The sequence below is a fragment of the Mustelus asterias genome, chromosome 16 (genome assembly GCF_964213995.1).
Source record: "Mustelus asterias chromosome 16, sMusAst1.hap1.1, whole genome shotgun sequence".
Classification (NCBI taxonomy): Eukaryota; Metazoa; Chordata; class Chondrichthyes; order Carcharhiniformes; family Triakidae; genus Mustelus; species Mustelus asterias.
Genome location: NC_135816.1, coordinates 100,578,774 through 100,595,757, shown reverse-complemented (window position 1 = coordinate 100,595,757; position 16,984 = coordinate 100,578,774). Strand labels below are relative to the sequence as shown.

Here is a 16,984-nt window from a genome sequence, read left to right as displayed (position 1 = left end):
CTCCAGGTGGGGCTCAGGCCTTCTTTATATTTTAAAATATAACTCTCTTGCCTTTGTCGTCTAATATTGAAGTCTAGGATAATGTTTATTAACGTTTGATTTTGTCTCTCCCCCCACCCCCTCCTTCCCACCACCTTACAGAAAGTTGCCCCCCGCCTCGGTTTGTTATGCCTAAGTGGAAGATGACGCTGGCGCATCTTGTGAAGGAACGTGCCAATTTTCATTACACACCCTAATCCTTTGCATCATCCCCAAGGCCATGACATCCTTCCCGAGAGGACAGGGCCCAGAATTAAACTCAGTGCTCCAACTGGAGCCGAGCCAATATTTTATAAAGGTTTTATTTTTCATAAAGGTTCGGAATAGCTCACAACTTTGTACTTTATTGCTCTCTGAATAAAACCAAGGAATCCATATTTTCTTTTCATCAATTGACTCCTCAACTTGTTCTGTCATCTTCAAGGACATTTTGCCGGCTCTCTCTATCCCAGCTCCACTTTTAAAATCGTACCAGGCAGTTCATACTACCTTTCCTCACTCTACTAAGCTCAATCACTTCACATTTTGGGCGGCGCGGTAGCACAGTGGGTTAGCACTGATGCCTCACAGCGTCAGGGACCCGGGTTCGATTCCCGGCTCGGGTCACTGTCTGTGTGGAGTTTGCACCTTCTCCCCGTGTCTGCGTGGGTTTCCTCCGGGTGCTCCGGTTTCCTCCCCGTGTACGTGAGGTTGATTGGAAACAGAACAATTTAAAAAACAATATAACCAGAGGCAGGAGTTAGTGCAAGTGCATGCAATTGGTGTTCGGGGGGGGGGCTTGCAGGGTAAATACGTGGGGTTTACGGGGATAAGGTTTGGGTGGGATTGTGTTCGGTAAAGGCCCGATGGGCTGAATGGCCTCCTTCTGAACTGCAGGGATTCTATGATTTCCCTCTGTCGAATTTCCTTTGCCATGTGCCTGTCCATTACACCTGTCTGTCCGTGCCCTCCTGAACTCTGTGCCTCCCCTTCTCACTACGTTGCTGAGTTTTGTGTCAGCTACGGACTTTAACATTTCTGCCTGTGAATCCGAGCTTGTGATATATATCGAACAGAACGCCCCCACCCCCCTCCAGTACTCACACCAGGGGTTAAATTTCACTGCAGTGTAATTTTAATATAGTCACACCAGCACTATTGGGTGTGTCTCCCGAATTTGATTATATTGTTTTTAAGTTGTTCTATTTCCTGGAAGCGTGCTAAGTTCTCCCTCAGTGACCCGAACAGGCATTGGAGTGTGGCGACTAGGGGATTTTCACAGTAACTTCCTTGCAGTGTTAATGTAAACCGACTTGTGACCCTAATAAATAGACGTAAGACTTCAAAGTCCCACCAAATTTTACCTCAGTCGCTTTTACTGCAACTCCCAGGGTGAGGTCCTGCTGCCTGTACCTGGACCCTCCACCCGGGTTTATCAAGGACAGGAAGCCACAGAGACACACGGATACTATTGAGGGAAAACTGGAACAGATCACTGATTAAACTAGATCACCGATTAAACTATCAGACAGAAATAAAATACTGTGGATGCTGAGAATCTGGGATAGAAGCAGAAAATACTGGAAATATCCAGCCGGTCTGGCAGCGTCTGTGGAGAGAGGAACGGAGTTACTGGGCGGAATGTTACATGCGGCGGGAGGTCTGACCGTGTCAAACTGCACAAAAAGGGGGAGGCAACGGCCTAGTGGCATTATCGCTAGGCTATTAACCCAGAAACTCAGCTAATGTCCTGGGAACCCGGGTTCGAATCCCGCCACGGCAGATGGTGGAATTTGAATTCAATAAAAAAAATGAAGAATCTACTGATGACCATGAAATCATTGTTGGAAAAACGTTCACTGATGTCCCTTTAAGGAAGGAAATCTGCCATCCTTGGCTGGTCTGGCCTACATGTGGCTCCAGAGCCACAGCAATGTGGTTGACTCTCAACTGCCTTAGGACAGTGGGTAACTATCTTGCAACGTGAGCAGCAGTCAAGGGTTCGCAGGGAAAACCTGAGGACCAGCCCCTCACCAACCTGGATCAAGTGTTAAAATAAATTTTCGGAGGCAGGTCTGAGCCCGAGGTGCAGCAAATGCGTCTTTCCAGAGTGCGGGATTTTTGGGGACACAACATCACACTGCAGGGACTGTCTACGATGGAAGGCAGAGTCATTGCTGTCAGGGAAACTCCAGAAGCGTGTCCGAGCTCAGGTCATTTCTGGGCTTGGTAAATTATCACCGGAAGTTTCTGTCAGACCTTTCATGTCACTGTATCTGCCACTTCGAAAAGAAACTCGGTGGAAGTGGGGACTGTGGTGAACCATCGTTGGTCACCACTGTGGGGTTATTCCAATGTTACTGTTGGGTTAGGGTGTTGCCACTGTGGGATTAATATACCTGTGGTGGATGTTGTTATGGTACATCCCGGTCGGGCCCCGCCTCCTGGGGAGAGGTATAAGACCCTCTGCTCAGGCGGGACCCCTCCCGTCTGGATTGGTGTACTCGTGTTAGATAGTTCCATTGTTTGTCAATAAAAGCCTTCAATCGCTGAAGCCTTGTACCTCGTGCTTGATTGTCGCGCATCAATTTTATTGACAAACACAAAACTCTCGACAGTAAAGAGAGTATGGAGCAAATGCTGAAACCAGAGCGTCTGACGCTGGACCCACGTGCGGTCGGCGCCTCTAACACCTTCGACCACTGGCTGAAGTGTTTCGAGGACTACCTGGCAGCCTCTGCAGCAGTTACTACGGATAACGACAAACTCCAGGTCCTCCACGCGAGGGTAAGCGACACGGTCTATCTTGCGATTCGTGCGGCCACCACTTACCCGAGGGCCATCGAGCTCTTGAAGAAACGATACACCAGACCACCCAACGAGATTCACGCTCGTTACCTCCTCGCTACACGACGTCGGCAGTCGGGCGAAACCATGGAGGACTACGCCAATGAGCTCCTGCAGCTTGCTAGGGGCTGCGACTGCAAAGATGTGTCGGCTGAGCAGTATATGTACGACCTCGCCCGAGATGCGTTCGTAGCAGGGGTAGGGTCCTCGTACATCCGGTTTAAGCTATTGGAGAAAGGGAACCTCAACTTGACCCAAGCGATGGAGATGGCTGAGATGCTGGAAGCAGCGTCGAAAAGCTTGGTTCTGTACCCCGAAGACCACGTGGAGACAACGTGGCAGGAGCAATCCCTCCTCGCCCCACGGGCTCGCGCTCCCATATCGATCCGACGACGGCGGCAGCTCCAGGCGGCCAGCGATGCTATTTTTGCGGGGGAGCCAAGCATCCACGGCAACAGTGTCCAGCAAAAACGGCGATCTGCAGTCAGTGCGGTAAAAAGGGGCACTATGCTAAAGTTTGCAGGTCAAAGCCCAAGAACGGCAGTGCAGCCTGTGACCCTCCAGAGCGGAGACAATCTCCTTCGGCGTCACAGTGCCCGCGAGGCCCGACCACGTGCGAATCCAGGACGGCGCCATCGTGGCTGACGGAGGAGGAGGATGACCACCAGGAGTCGCTACGCTTGGCGCCCTCACCCACGTGCGATTCATGGGGGCAGCCATCATGGTCGACGACGACCAGGAGCGACCAGCAGGGGTCCTCAGTATCAACCTCGGCTGCATGCAGTGACGCCCGGGGGCCAACGGTGGCGTCGATCTCTCTGGACCAGACAAAGCATCACAGGCTCGACTGTTCCATGATGAACATCGAGGTAAATGGTCGTACTGTGTATTGTCTGTTTGACAGTGGGAGCACCGAGAGTTTTATTCACCCTGACACTGCAAAAAGGTGTGAACTCCGGGTTCTACCTGCCAAACAGACAATTTCTATGGCATCACGGTCCCGGTCTGTACCGATCCAAGGACGTTGTATGGTAACCCTAGAGGTGCAGGGCACAATGTACGAGCGATACAGGCTCCTTGTGTTGCCGCACCTTTGCGCGCCAATTCTCCTCGGACTAAACTTTATGGTCCACATGAAGAGTGTGATCCTACAGTACGGTGGGCCACTCCCTTCGCTGGCAGTAGGGAATCAGCCGCAGCCTCCAAATTGCCCAAAGCGCCCCGCATGCAATCTTTCCACACTGAAGATCACCACACCTTCTTTATTTAAGAATCTGGTACCAGGCTGCAAGCCCATCGCTACTAAAAGTAGGCGTTACAGCGCTGAAGACCGGATCTTTATCAGATCTGAGGTTCAGCGGCTCCTCAAAGAAGGGATCATACAGCCAAGTGCTAGTCCGTGGAGAGCGCAGGTCGTGGTGGTTAAAAGCGGGAACAAACCCCGGATGGTCATCGACTACAGTCAGACCATTAACCGTTATACGCAGCTGGATGCGTATCCTCTCCCGCGCATATCTGATATGGTCAATCAGATTGCGCAGTACCGGGTGTTCTCCACCATAGACCTTAAGTCCGCCTACCATCAACTCCCCATCCGCCCAGAGGACCGACAATACATGGCTTTTGAGGTGGATGGTCGTCTATACCAGTTCCTTAGGGTTCCATTTGGTGTCACCAATGGGGTCTCGGTCTTCCAGCGTGCTATGGACTGAATGGTGGACCAGAACGGGTTGCGGGCTACCTTCCCGTACCTGGATAACGTCACCATCTGCGGCCATGACCAGCAGGACCATGACACGAATCTCCAAAGCTTTCTGCGCACTGCATCTCGCCTGAATCTGACCTATAACAGGGAGAAGTGCGTATTCCGTACGCGCAGGTTAGCTATCCTGGGATACGTGGTGGAAAACGGGGTCATCGGCCCTGATCCAGACCGTATGCGCCCACTCACTGAACTTCCCTTGCCCGCTAGCACAAAAGCACTGAGGAGATGCCTCGGCTTCTTTTCTTATTATGCGCAGTGGGTCCCCAACTACGCGGACAAAGCCCGTCCGCTCATCAAGTCCACGACCTTCCCACTCACGCCAGAGGCCCAATTGGCCTTCAAGGCTTTGAAAAGCGACATTGCGAAAGCCACGATGCACGCGGTGGATGAATCCATCCCTTTTCAGGTGGAGAGTGATGCATCGGATTTCGTCCTGGCCGCCACACTAAACCAGGCAGGCAGGCCCGTCGCGTTTTTTTCCCGCACCCTTCAAGGCCCGAAATTCGGCATTCAGCGGTGGAGAAGGAGGCTCAGGCCATTGTGGAGGCCATCAGACACTGGCGCCATTACCTGGCGGGGAAGCGGTTCACCCTGATCACGGATCAACGATCCGTGGCGTTTATGTTCAGTAATACGCAGAGGGGCAAGATCAGGAATGATAAGATCTTGCGGTGGAGAATTGAGCTCTCCACCTATAATTACGATATTATGTATCATCCAGGGAAGCTCAATGAGCCCTCGGATGCCCTCTCGCGCGGAACATGCGCTATCATGCAGGAGGACCGCTTGAAGGCCCTCCACAATGACCTGTGCCATCCTGGAGTCACTCGACTCTACCACTTCATAAAAGCCCGCAACCTGCCCTACTCGGTGGAGGATGTCAGGTCGGTAACGAGAAGCTGTCGGATTTGCGCGGAATGCAAACCGCACTTTTATCGACTGGACCGGGCACAATTGGTCAAGGCCACTCGCCCCTTCGAGAGGCTGAGTGTGGATTTTAAGGGCCCCCTTCCCTCAACGGACCGGAATGTCTATTTTCTCAATATCATAGATGAATACTCCCGGTTCCCGTTTGTTGTCCCCTGTGCGGACACGTCGACTGCCACAGTGATTAAGGCATTCAGTGATCTTTTTACCCTGTTCGGGTACCCCTGCTACATACATAGCGACAGGGGCTCGTCGTTCATGAGTAACGACTTGAGGCAATTCCTGCTCTCATACGGGATTGTCTCTAGTAGAACCACGAGCTACAACCCTAGGGGTAACGGACAGGTGGAGAGGGAGAATGCTACAGTCTGGAAGGCTGTCCTATTGGCGCTGAAGTCCAGGGGCCTTCCAGTCTCCCGTTGGCAGGAGGTCCTTCCAAATGCGTTTCATTCTATTCGCTCCCTCCTGTGTACGGCAACCAATGCTACTCCCCACGAGAGGATGTTTTCATTCCCTCGGAAGTCGTCCTCGGGGATCTCCTTACCAGCCTGGTTGACGTACCCAGGACCCGTCCTTCTGCGGCGACATGTAAGGGCCCGCAAGTCCGACCCCTTGGTCGAACCGGTCCAACTCCTCCACGCCAACCCTCAGTATGCCTATGTGGCATATCCTGACGGGCGAGAGGACACGGTCTCGATTCGAGACCTGGCGCCCGCAGGGGACGTAGCAACTCCTGTCGCTCCTATACCCCCTGTCACGAACCCCCTTTCACTTCTTTCTTCCCCAGACGTGGCGCGGTCAGCACCGGGACCAGTGCATAACAGTTATACTCCCATGTACAGCTTGCCTGAGACTCGGAGATCGGCGCCACCACAGAAGGTACCAGGATCCCCTGCACCATCGCCTCACCAGGGTCAACCGGCCCGGGAGTCCTCGAGGGGACAGCCGGACGCTGTTTTGGAGAGAACGCCACCGCAAGCACCTGCTCCGGTGTCGCAACCGGTGTTGAGGAGATCACAGCGACGGTGCGGTCCTCCAGACCGTCTGGACTTGTGAATTTTGTATATATGTGACCTGTTTTCGCACCCCGCCGGCCTTTGTTTTTAAAGGAGGGGTGAATGTGGTGAACCATCGTTGGTTACCACTGTGGGGTTATTCCAATGTTACTGTTGGGTTAGGGGGTTGCCACTGTGGGGGTTGTTATAATGTTGTTGGGTTAGGGTGTTTACACTGTGGGATTAATATACCTGTGGTGGATGCTGTTATGGTACATCCCGGTCGGGCCCCGCCTCCTCGGGAGAGGTATAAGACCCTCTGCTCAGGCGGGACCCCTCCAGTCTGGAATGGTGTACTCGTGTTTAGATAGTTCCATTGTTTGTCAATAAAAGCCTTCAGTCGCTGAAGCCTTGTACCTCGTGCTTGATTGTCGCGCATCAGGGACAAGTACAAAAGGAGGCTTTCAAGGATGCGAAAGCACTGCTACAATCTGGCTGGTTGACTTTGATCAGGACAGAGAGGTGGTTCTGTCATGCGATCCCTCCACCTCTGGTGTTGGGATCGTACTCTCCCTGACGGGTGAGAAAAACCCATTGGTGTTGCATCACGCACGCTGACAACAGCTGAGAAAGGATCTTTGCAGTTAGACAGGGAAGGTTCAGCCTTGGTTATTGTTGTGAAACGGTTTCATCAGTATACTTATGGTCATCCATGTACACATACTGACCACAAGCCAGTGATGAGGCTTCCTGCTGCATCCAGGGGTGTTCCTCCCATGGCCTCAGCAAGAATACAGTGCGAGGTGTACACATTGTTAGCCGACTAGATAACAGGGCAGGGAAGGATAACGCAAATAGAAACATGCTGAGTCACCTCCCTGTACAGGAGTTGCCCAGCCAGCCATTATTTCCTCCAAGGGCAAACTTCTCGCTTGACAGATATCCAAATTTTCCGGATGAATGTCAACAGATAATGCCATGGCAGCCTGTTCTATGATGTGGAGATGCCGGCGTTGGACTGGGGTAAACACAGTAAGAGTTTTAACAACGCCAGGTTAAAGTCCAACAGGTTTATTTGGTAGCAAACGCCATTAGCTTTCGGAGCGCTGCTGTTCTATCCCAGGTGAAGAGATTCCTCATGCAGGAACGGAAGAAGATGATGCATTGAGACCATATGCAAAGTGGAAAGATGAACTAAGCATGATTGCATTCTTTGGGGGTTCAAGGTGGGGCATCCCCCCCCTCCCCACACCACACACCAAGTCAACCAGATGGCGCCACCAGCACCATTACGTCCGTGGGAGTGGCCTGACCGTCCGTGGGAGTGGCCTGACCGTCCGTGGGAGTGGCCTGACCGTCCGTGGGAGTGGCCTGACCGTCCGTGGGAGTGGCCTGACTGTCCGTGGGAGTGGCCTGACCGTCCGTGGGAGTGGCCTGACCGTCCGTGGGAGTGGCCTGACCGTCCGTGGGAGTGGCCTGACCGTCTGTGGGAGTGGCCTGACCGTCCGTGGGAGTGGCCTGACTGTCCATGGGAGTGGCCTGACTGTCCATGGGAGCGGCCTGACCGTCCGTGGGAGTGGTCTGGCCGTCCGTGGGGAAAACCTCATGTTGACTTTTCAGAGTCTTTTGTAGGTCATATGTTTCTAGTCATCATGGACATGCTTTGTAAGAGGTGCAACATTACAGCACCAATTACAAGCGACACCATGTTTTTGCAACTTTACCTGATAATGGTACAAGAAGACCATAAAACATATAGAGCAGAATTAGGCCACTCATCCCATCGAGTCTGCTCTGCCATTCAATCATGGCTGATATTTTTCTCATCCCCATTCTCCTGCCTTTTCCCCATAACCCCTTATCCCCTTATTAATCAAGAACCTATCTATCTCTGTCTTAGACACTCAATGACCCGGCCTCCACAGCCTTCTGTGGCAAAGAGTTCCACAGATTCACCACTCTCTGGCTGAAGAAATTCCTCCTCATCTCTGTTTTAAAGGATCGTCCCTTTAGCCTGAGGTTGTGCCCTCTGGTTCTAGTTTTTCCCACTAGTGGAAACATCCTCTCCATGTCCACTCTATCCAGGCCTCGCAGTACCCTGTAAGTTTCAATAAGATCCCCCCCTCATCTTTCTAAACTCCAATGAGTACAGACCCAGAGTCCTCAACCGTTCCTCATACGACAAGCTCTTCATTCCAGGGATCATTCTTGTGAACCTCCTCTGGACCCTTTCCAAGGCCAGCACATCCTTCCTTAGATACGGTGCCCACAACTGCTCACAATATTCCAAATGGGGTCTGACCAGAGCCTTATACAGCCTCAGAAGTACATCCCTGCTCTTGTATTCTAGCCCTCTTGACATGAATGCTAACATTGTATTTGCCTTCCGAACTGCCGACTGACGTTAACGTGTATGAGGGATTTGTTCCAGGAGTTTATACAAAGGAATGGAGCGTGCCAAGTGTGTATTGCAACCATCCAACTTGTAATAGTTTAGCAGAGCACACTGTTCAAACACTGAAAGGAGGACCAAGGAGAATGGCAGGCGGAACTCTGGGAACCAGGCTCCCATGAATCTCGCTCCGGTACCATATCACAACCGACGACAGGACCCTCACCGGCTGGATTACTGATGGACAGGAATCTCAAGTCTCATCTGGATCTGCTGCGTCCAGATGTCAAAGCAAGAATAGGATGGAGAAGGAAGAACAGAAGGAGAAACGTGACTGGGGACAGTCATTTCAAGCCAAAGGATTGTGTCATTGTGAGGAATTTGGGCAGCGACCAACGTTTTGCTGCCTGGAATTTTTCTAACCCAAGTGGTAGTGAAACTGACCAATGAATGAGTTATCAGCAGACACCACTTGTCTCCACTATGATTCGGAGACAGGACACGTTTCAGAGATCAGGTGGCAAAAGGAAACCAGGGTTTCGAGTGGACTCGACTCCGGGAGAGGAGATTCATTCACCAACACCCAAACTGCTCCTGTGCCCACAAGTCCAGTTCCACTGAAATAAGCCTCACCAGTTTCACAGAGCCAATAGCGGCACTGTGAAGGTTACAGCAGAGTCACAAAGCTCCTGAAAGGCTGACGTATCGAGGGCATCTAAGTTTCACTAAGTTTCTATCCTTCAGGGGACTGAAATTAGGGAGGGGAGAAGTGTTATGGAGTGTTATTGTAAGCTCTTCCTACTTGAATATGTCTTTGGCAGGTGAGAGCATGTGTGAGTGATGTAGTCAGTGGCATGGGATTTTATGGGTTTAGTTTTACCACGAGGGACTTGTGTAACTGGCTGCTCCAGTTCTGATTCCTTGCTGCACTGTATTTTAATATGGTTTAAGTAGATTGAGATCACAACATGTTCAACTATCTTTTTCGTAGCCAAGTTACTGCAGGCAGATTTTTCCCATCAGTATTTATTTTTTGACAGGTCTACGGCTACCCCTAACTGGCACCCTCCCCTTTCTCAGTGTGTAGCCCCGACCCCCAGCCCCGTACCCTCCCCTTTCTCAGTGTGCAGCCCCTACCCCCAGCCCCGTACCCTCCCCTTTCTCAGTGTGCAGCCCCTACCCCCAGCCCCGTACCCTCCCCTTTCTCAGTGTGTAACCCCTACCCCCAGCCCCGCACCCTCCCCTTTCTCAGTGTGTAGCCCCTACCCCCAGCCCCGCACCCTCCCCTTTCTCAGTGTGTAGCCCCTACCCCCAGCCCCGCACCCTCCCCTTTCTCAGTGTGTAACCCCTACCCCCAGCCCCGTACCCTCCCCTTTCTCAGTGTGTAGCCCCTACCCCCAGCCCCGCACCCTCCCCTTTCTCAGTGTGTAACCCCTACCCCCAGCCCCGTACCCTCCCCTTTCTCAGTGTGTAGCCCCTACCCCCAGCCCCGCACCCTCCCCTTTCTCAGTGTGTAACCCCTACCCCCAGCCCCGTACCCTCCCCTTTCTCAGTGTGCAGCCCCTACCCCCAGCCCCGCACCCTCCCCTTTCTCAGTGTGTAGCCCCTACCCCCAGCCCCGTACCCTCCCCTTTCTCAGTGTGCAGCCCCTACCCCCAGCCCCGTACCCTCCCCTTTCTCAGTGTGTAACCCCTACCCCCAGCCCCGTACCCTCCCCTTTCTCAGTGTGTAGCCCCTACCCCCAGCCCCGTACCCTCCCCTTTCTCAGTGTGTAACCCCTACCCCCAGCCCCGTACCCACCCCTTTCTCAGTGTGTAGCCCCTACCCCCAGCCCCGCACCCTCCCCTTTCTCAGTGTGTAACCCCTACCCCCAGCCCCGCACCCTCCCCTTTCTCAGTGTGTAGCCCCTACCCCCAGCCCCGTACCCTCCCCTTTCTCAGTGTGTAACCCCTACCCCCAGCCCCGTACCCTCCCCTTTCTCAGTGTGTAGCCCCTACCCCCAGCCCCGTACCCTCCCCTTTCTCAGTGTGTAACCCCTACCCCCAGCCCCGTACCCTCCCCTTTCTCAGTGTGTAGCCCCTACCCCCAGCCCCGCACCCTCCCCTTTCTCAGTGTGTAACCCCTACCCCCAGCCCCGCACCCTCCCCTTTCTCAGTGTGTAACCCCTACCCCCAGCCCCGCACCCTCCCCTTTCTCAGTGTGTAGCCCCTACCCCCAGCCCCGTACCCTCCCCTTTCTCAGTGTGTAACCCCACCCCCAGCCCCGTACCCACCCCTTTCTCAGTGTGTAGCCCCTACCCCCAGCCCCGTACCCTCCCCTTTCTCAGTGTGTAACCCCTACCCCCAGCCCCGTACCCTCCCCTTTCTCAGTGTGTAGCCCCTACCCCCAGCCCCGTACCCTCACCTTTCTCAGTGTGTAACCCCTACCCCCAGCCCCGTACCCTCCCCTTTCTCAGTGTGTAACCCCTACCCCCAGCCCCGCACCCTCCCCTTTCTCAGTGTGTAACCCCTACCCCCAGCCCCGTACCCTCCCCTTTCTCAGTGCCCACCCTCTCCCCCAGCCCCGTACCCTCCCCTTTCTCAGTGTGTAACCCCTACCCCCAGCCCCGCACCCTCCCCTTTCTCAGTGTGTAGCCCCTACCCCCAGCCCCGTACCCTCCCCTTTCTCAGTGTGTAACCCCTACCCCCAGCCCCGTACCCTCCCCTTTCTCAGTGTGTAACCCCTACCCCCAGCCCCGCACCCTCCCCTTTCTCAGTGTGTAACCCCTACCCCCAGCCCCGCACCCTCCCCTTTCTCAGTGCCCACCCTCTCCCCCCAGGCCGCACCCTCCCCTTTCTCAGTGCCCACCCTCTCCCCCCAGGCCGCACCCTCCCCTTTCTCAGTGCCCACCCTCTTCCTGCCAGTCTGGGCGTTTCCCAGTGCCCGTTTCAAGTTGACTGCCCATTAATTGGCCAGGTCAGCGTGATATCACGGTTATCCGCCTGCTCCCAGACCACCCGAGGCCTGAGGGGGACAAAAAATTCAGGACAATGTTTCAGACTGACAACATTTCTGGAGCGTTAATGTCAGCCTTACTTGTGACTCATAAATAAACTTTAAGAAACTTCAGAACTGCCAGACCTGCCGAGTATCTCGATCATTAAACTCGCAAAGCCGTGCTCCACATCCTGAATTCAAACATGAAGGAATACATGTCGCTATGGAGAAAGAGCAACGTTTTAACACCATCACTGCCTGCTCCCTGTACCCAGTGAATCTGAACAAGTTTAACTCACCACACCTGACAGAAGGTTTAACACTAACGTACCTGCACAAAGTTCCTAGCAGTCGGTCTCTGAATTACTTTGGCGGAGAGTGAGACTGGAGGAAGCAAACCCGTTGTCTATGTGGGCATGGCTCATCCTGATTGGTCTCTGAGAATCATCCCTGGACGTGCTGGAGATACCATCAGGTCGATGGGACTGTTTACAATCGAGATAACATTCATTTAATTGTACCTCACCCACCCCACCTCGCCCAACCACATTCACCACACTGACATTTGCATCCACACAGGTTCGCACTTCAGCACTGGAACTGGTTACTCCTGAAAGTCAACACGCCAATTTTCATTGAAAACCCCACCCAATCTTGGGACGTGTGCAGACAACGAATCCAATGTTGACGGATCGAATGAATGCAACTGTGCAAACTCTGTGAAAAATTCTAACCAATTATCCCACTCTCTCTGCACCTCCACCCACCGACCTGTAAGTGTTTGTGAAATTCCTGTTGCAAAATTCCATCTGAATCCTCTTCCACCGCCCTTTCGTGCCGTCAATTCCAGATCCTAACTCTCTGTGTAAAATACTGTTTCTCATTGCCTATCTGTTTGTCAATTGTCTCACGCCAGTCCTCCTGACCCTTCACTCATGGGAACTATTCTCTCTGCCTTTATGCCATCTAAAACACATATGATTTTGATAAACTCTGATAAATCTTCTCTGCACCTTCCCTGCTCCAGGGGGAACAATCCCAGCTTCTCCAGTCTCTCCACATTAACTCAAGTCCCTCATTCCTATTCTGGGCGATCTCATGTCCACTCTCTCTGAGTCCTGGACATCCTTCCCTGAAATGCGGGGCCCAGAATTTGACCCAAAACTCAGGGAGACACTGACCCGTGTCCAAGCAGCGCAAAGAGCTCAGTCCCCAAACACCTTTGTTAATTTTATTTCAGTTCATGCCGCCCTGAATCGAGGTGGAAGCTAAAGCTTAAAGGGTGCCTGGCCAAAGGGCATGCCACAAATGGTGAAAATATTGAATTGGCTCCTTGTGGTGAACCATCGTTGGTTCCCACTGTGGGATTGTTCTAATGTTGTTGTTGGGCGAGGGTGGGATTGATACCCCTGTGGTTGTTATTGTTGTGGCACATCCCAGTCGGGCTCCGCCTCCTGGGAGAGGTATAAGACCCCCTGCTCGGGCGGGATCTCTTCAGTCTGGGATAGTGTGTTAAAGTTCTGTTAGTTCCATTGTTAGTTAATAAAAGCCTTCTTTTACCGAAGCTTTGTGCCTCGTGTCCAATTGATGCGCATCACCCCTTAATTGCTGATTGATTGTCGGGGGGACACCGATTCTTACACGCGCCTGTCCACCGAAATAACGTGTCTTCCACCGCGACGCCACGCCCTGCCGGGTCAGGTCCGTGCTTGCCCTATCAATATAAAATTCTGGTCTTGGAGAGTCAACCATGCTGGGTCTTGGAGTGAGGGGGTTGTCATTTGAGCAGGGATTGAGACATTGTGTTCAGTATTGTCTGCACTCTGGAATGGTTCTAGGAATGGTGGTGTGTGTTCCTCGCTTCACAGAGTCCTGGAATTATTGCTACTCCCCCTCTGCTGCTGGCTGCTTTGACCCTGCACTCATTACTTTGCTGGTCTATTAAAACATCCAAATTATCATCCACAGCGAGGGCAGAATTCGCCCCAGCTCTCAGCCAGTGGGTGCAATGGTGAGGGAGGAGAGAAGATGATGGGGGCGGGTGGGGGGCCATGTTACAAATGTCTGAGGTCACATATCGACCGACTCAAGAACAGTTTCTTCCCTGCTGCCTTCAGACTTTTGAATGGACCTACCTTGCATTAAGTTGATCTTTCTCTACACCCTAGCTATGACTGTAACACTACATTCTGCGCTCTCTCCTTTCATAGAACATAGAAACATAGAAAAACTACAGCACAAACAGGCCCTTCAGCCCACAAGTTGTGCCGAACACATCCCTACCTTCTAGACCTACCTATAACCCTCCATCCTGTTAAGCTCCATGTACTCATCCAGGAGTCTCTTAAAAGACCCTATTGAGTTTGCCTCCACCACCACTGACGGCAGCCGATTCCACTCGCCCACCACCCTCTGTGTGAAAAACTTACCCCTAACATCTCCCCTGTACCTCCCCCCCAGCACCCTAAACCTGTGTCCTCTCGTAGCAGCCATTTCCACCCTGGGAAAAAGCCTCTGAGAGTCCACCCGATCTATGCCTCTCAACATCTTATACACCTCTATTAGGTCTCCTCTCATCCTTCGTCTCTCCAAGGAGAAAAGACCGAGCTCCCTCAGCCTATCCTCATAAGGCATGCCACTCAATCCAGGCAACATCCTTGTCAATCTCCTCTGCACCCTTTCAATCTTTTCCACATCCTTCCTATAGTGAGGCGACCAGAACTGAGCACAGTACTCCAAGTGGGGTCTGACGAGGGTCTTATATAGCTTCCTTCTCTATGAACGGTATGCTTTGTCTGTATAATGCGCAAGAAACGATACTTTTCACTGTGTGTTAATACATGTGACAATAATAAATCAAATCAAACATGAATTTACAGCTCGTGCCTGCCATGGCAGGTTGGAAAACCAACTGGAGACCAGCGTGAACCTCATTCATGTCCCATTAATGGGATGCATATGAAGGCCACCCCCCCTCCCATGCCAACTTCTCCGCGATGCCAACATGCCAGTGTGAAACATGTTTGGAACAACGTGGTGTGCAGATGCCAGGACTCACCTTTGCAACATCTGGAGCAACCTCCGGAGTTCAGGACGGAATCCACCCACATTCCTGGACCCTGGAACACTGCAGCAGTGGGTCGGAGGTTCGACTGCAGGTGTCTTGGAGGGAAATCCACCATCAGAATGTCCCTGGAAATCAATGGCCATTTTCAGGCGGCCCATTTCCGGTCTCAGAGTGCACCCAGAGATCCAATTTCATTTCCAACAGGTCCATCTGCTTTAGAATCATTGAGGTTTACAGCATGGAAACAGGCCCTTCGGCCCAACTTGTCCATGCGCCCTTTTTTTTTAAACCCCTAAGCTAGTCCCAATTGCCCGCATTTGGCCCATATCCCTCTATACCCATCTTACTCATGTAACTGTCGAAACGCTTTTTAAAAGACAAAATTGTACCCGCCTCTACTGCTACCTCTGGCAGCTTGTTCCAGACACTCACCACTTCTGTGTGAAAAAATTGCCCCTCTGGACCCTTTTGTAGCTCTCCCTTCTCACCTTAAACCCGCTAGTTTTAGACTCCCCTACCTTTAGGAAAAGATATTGACTATCTAGCTGATCTATGCCCCTCACTATTTTATAAACCTCTATAAGATCACCCCTTAGCCTCCTACGCTCCAGAGAAAAAAGTCCCAGTCTATCCAGCTTCTCCTTATAACTCAAACCATCAAGTCCCGGAAGCATCCTAGTAAATCTCTTCTGCACTCTTTCCAGTTTAATAATATCCTTTCTATAATAGGGTGACCAGAATTGCACACAGTATTCCAAGTGTGGCCTTACCAATGTCTTGTACAACTTCAACAAGATGTCCCAACTCCTGAATTCAATGTTCTGACCGATGAAACCAAGCATGCTGAATGCCTTCTTTGCCACTTTGTCCACCTTTCAAGTAGCTATGAACCTGTACCCCTAGATCTCTTTGTTCTGTAACTCTCCCCAACACCCTACCATTAACTGAGTAAGTCCTGCCCTGGTTCAATCTACCAAAATGCATCACCTCGCATTTGTCTAAATTAGACTCCATCTGCCATTCGTCAGCCCACTGGCCCAATTGATCAAGATCCCGTTGCAATTGGAAATAACTTTCTTCACTGTCCACTATGCCATCAATCTTGGTGTCATCTGCAAACTTACTAACTTCCTATATTCTCATCCAAATCATTGATATAAATGGCAAATAACAGTGGGCCCAGCGCTGATCCCTGAGGCACACTGCTGGTCACAGGCCTCCAGTTTGAAAAACAACTCTCTACAACCATCCTCTGGCTTCTGTCAAGAAGCCAATTTTGTATCCCTTTAGATACCTCAACCTGGATCCCGTGAGATTTAACTTTATGCAACAACCTATGATGGGTCTTGGGGTGAGGGGATTGTCCTCTGAGCAGAGAGGCATGCTCTGTATTGTCTACACTCTGAAATAATTTCTACCTTCTCTTTTTTTCTCTAGTGCTGACATGCGGAGCTGAATCGCCTCTTTCTGTAAAGTTTCTGTGGCTCAATTTTTCCAATTTTTCAAAACATGCTGCCCAATTTAATATCTCCATCAAGAGATAGATTGATGTATTTTAATTTGTCATCATAAGAACATAAGAAATAGGAGCAGGAGTCGGCCATCTAGCCCCTTGGGCCTGCCCCGCCATTCAATAAGATCATGGCTGATCTGAAGTGGATCAGTTCCACTTACCTGCCTGCTCCCCATAACCCTTAATTCCCCTATCGATCAGAAATCTATCTACCCGTGATTTAAACATATTCAACGAGGTAGCCTCCACCACTTCAGCGGGCAGAGAATTCCAGAGATTCACCACCCTCTGAGAGAAGAAGTTCCTCCTCAACTCTGTCCTAAACTGACCCCCCTTTATTTTGAGGCTGTGCCCTCTAGTTCTAGTTTCCCTTCCAAGTGGAAAGAATCTCTCCATCTCTACCCTATCCAGCCCCTTCATTATCTTACATGCCTCTATAAGATCACCCCTCAGCCTTCTAAACTCCAACGAGTACAAACCCAAT

General features: G+C 51.8%; 1 protein-coding gene across 1 annotated transcript in view; it reads right to left on the bottom strand.

The window, feature by feature from the left end:
* LOC144505324 (beta-1,3-galactosyltransferase 5-like) overlaps positions 1-12,393 on the bottom strand; it is a 30,514-nt gene extending 18,121 nt beyond the window's left edge. Inside the window, exon 1 of the mRNA XM_078231442.1 lies at positions 12,252-12,393. The gene's annotated coding sequence lies outside the window, so the exon portion shown is untranslated. The remainder of the gene's footprint in view (positions 1-12,251) is intronic.
* Positions 12,394-16,984: the final 4,591 nt, after the last annotated feature.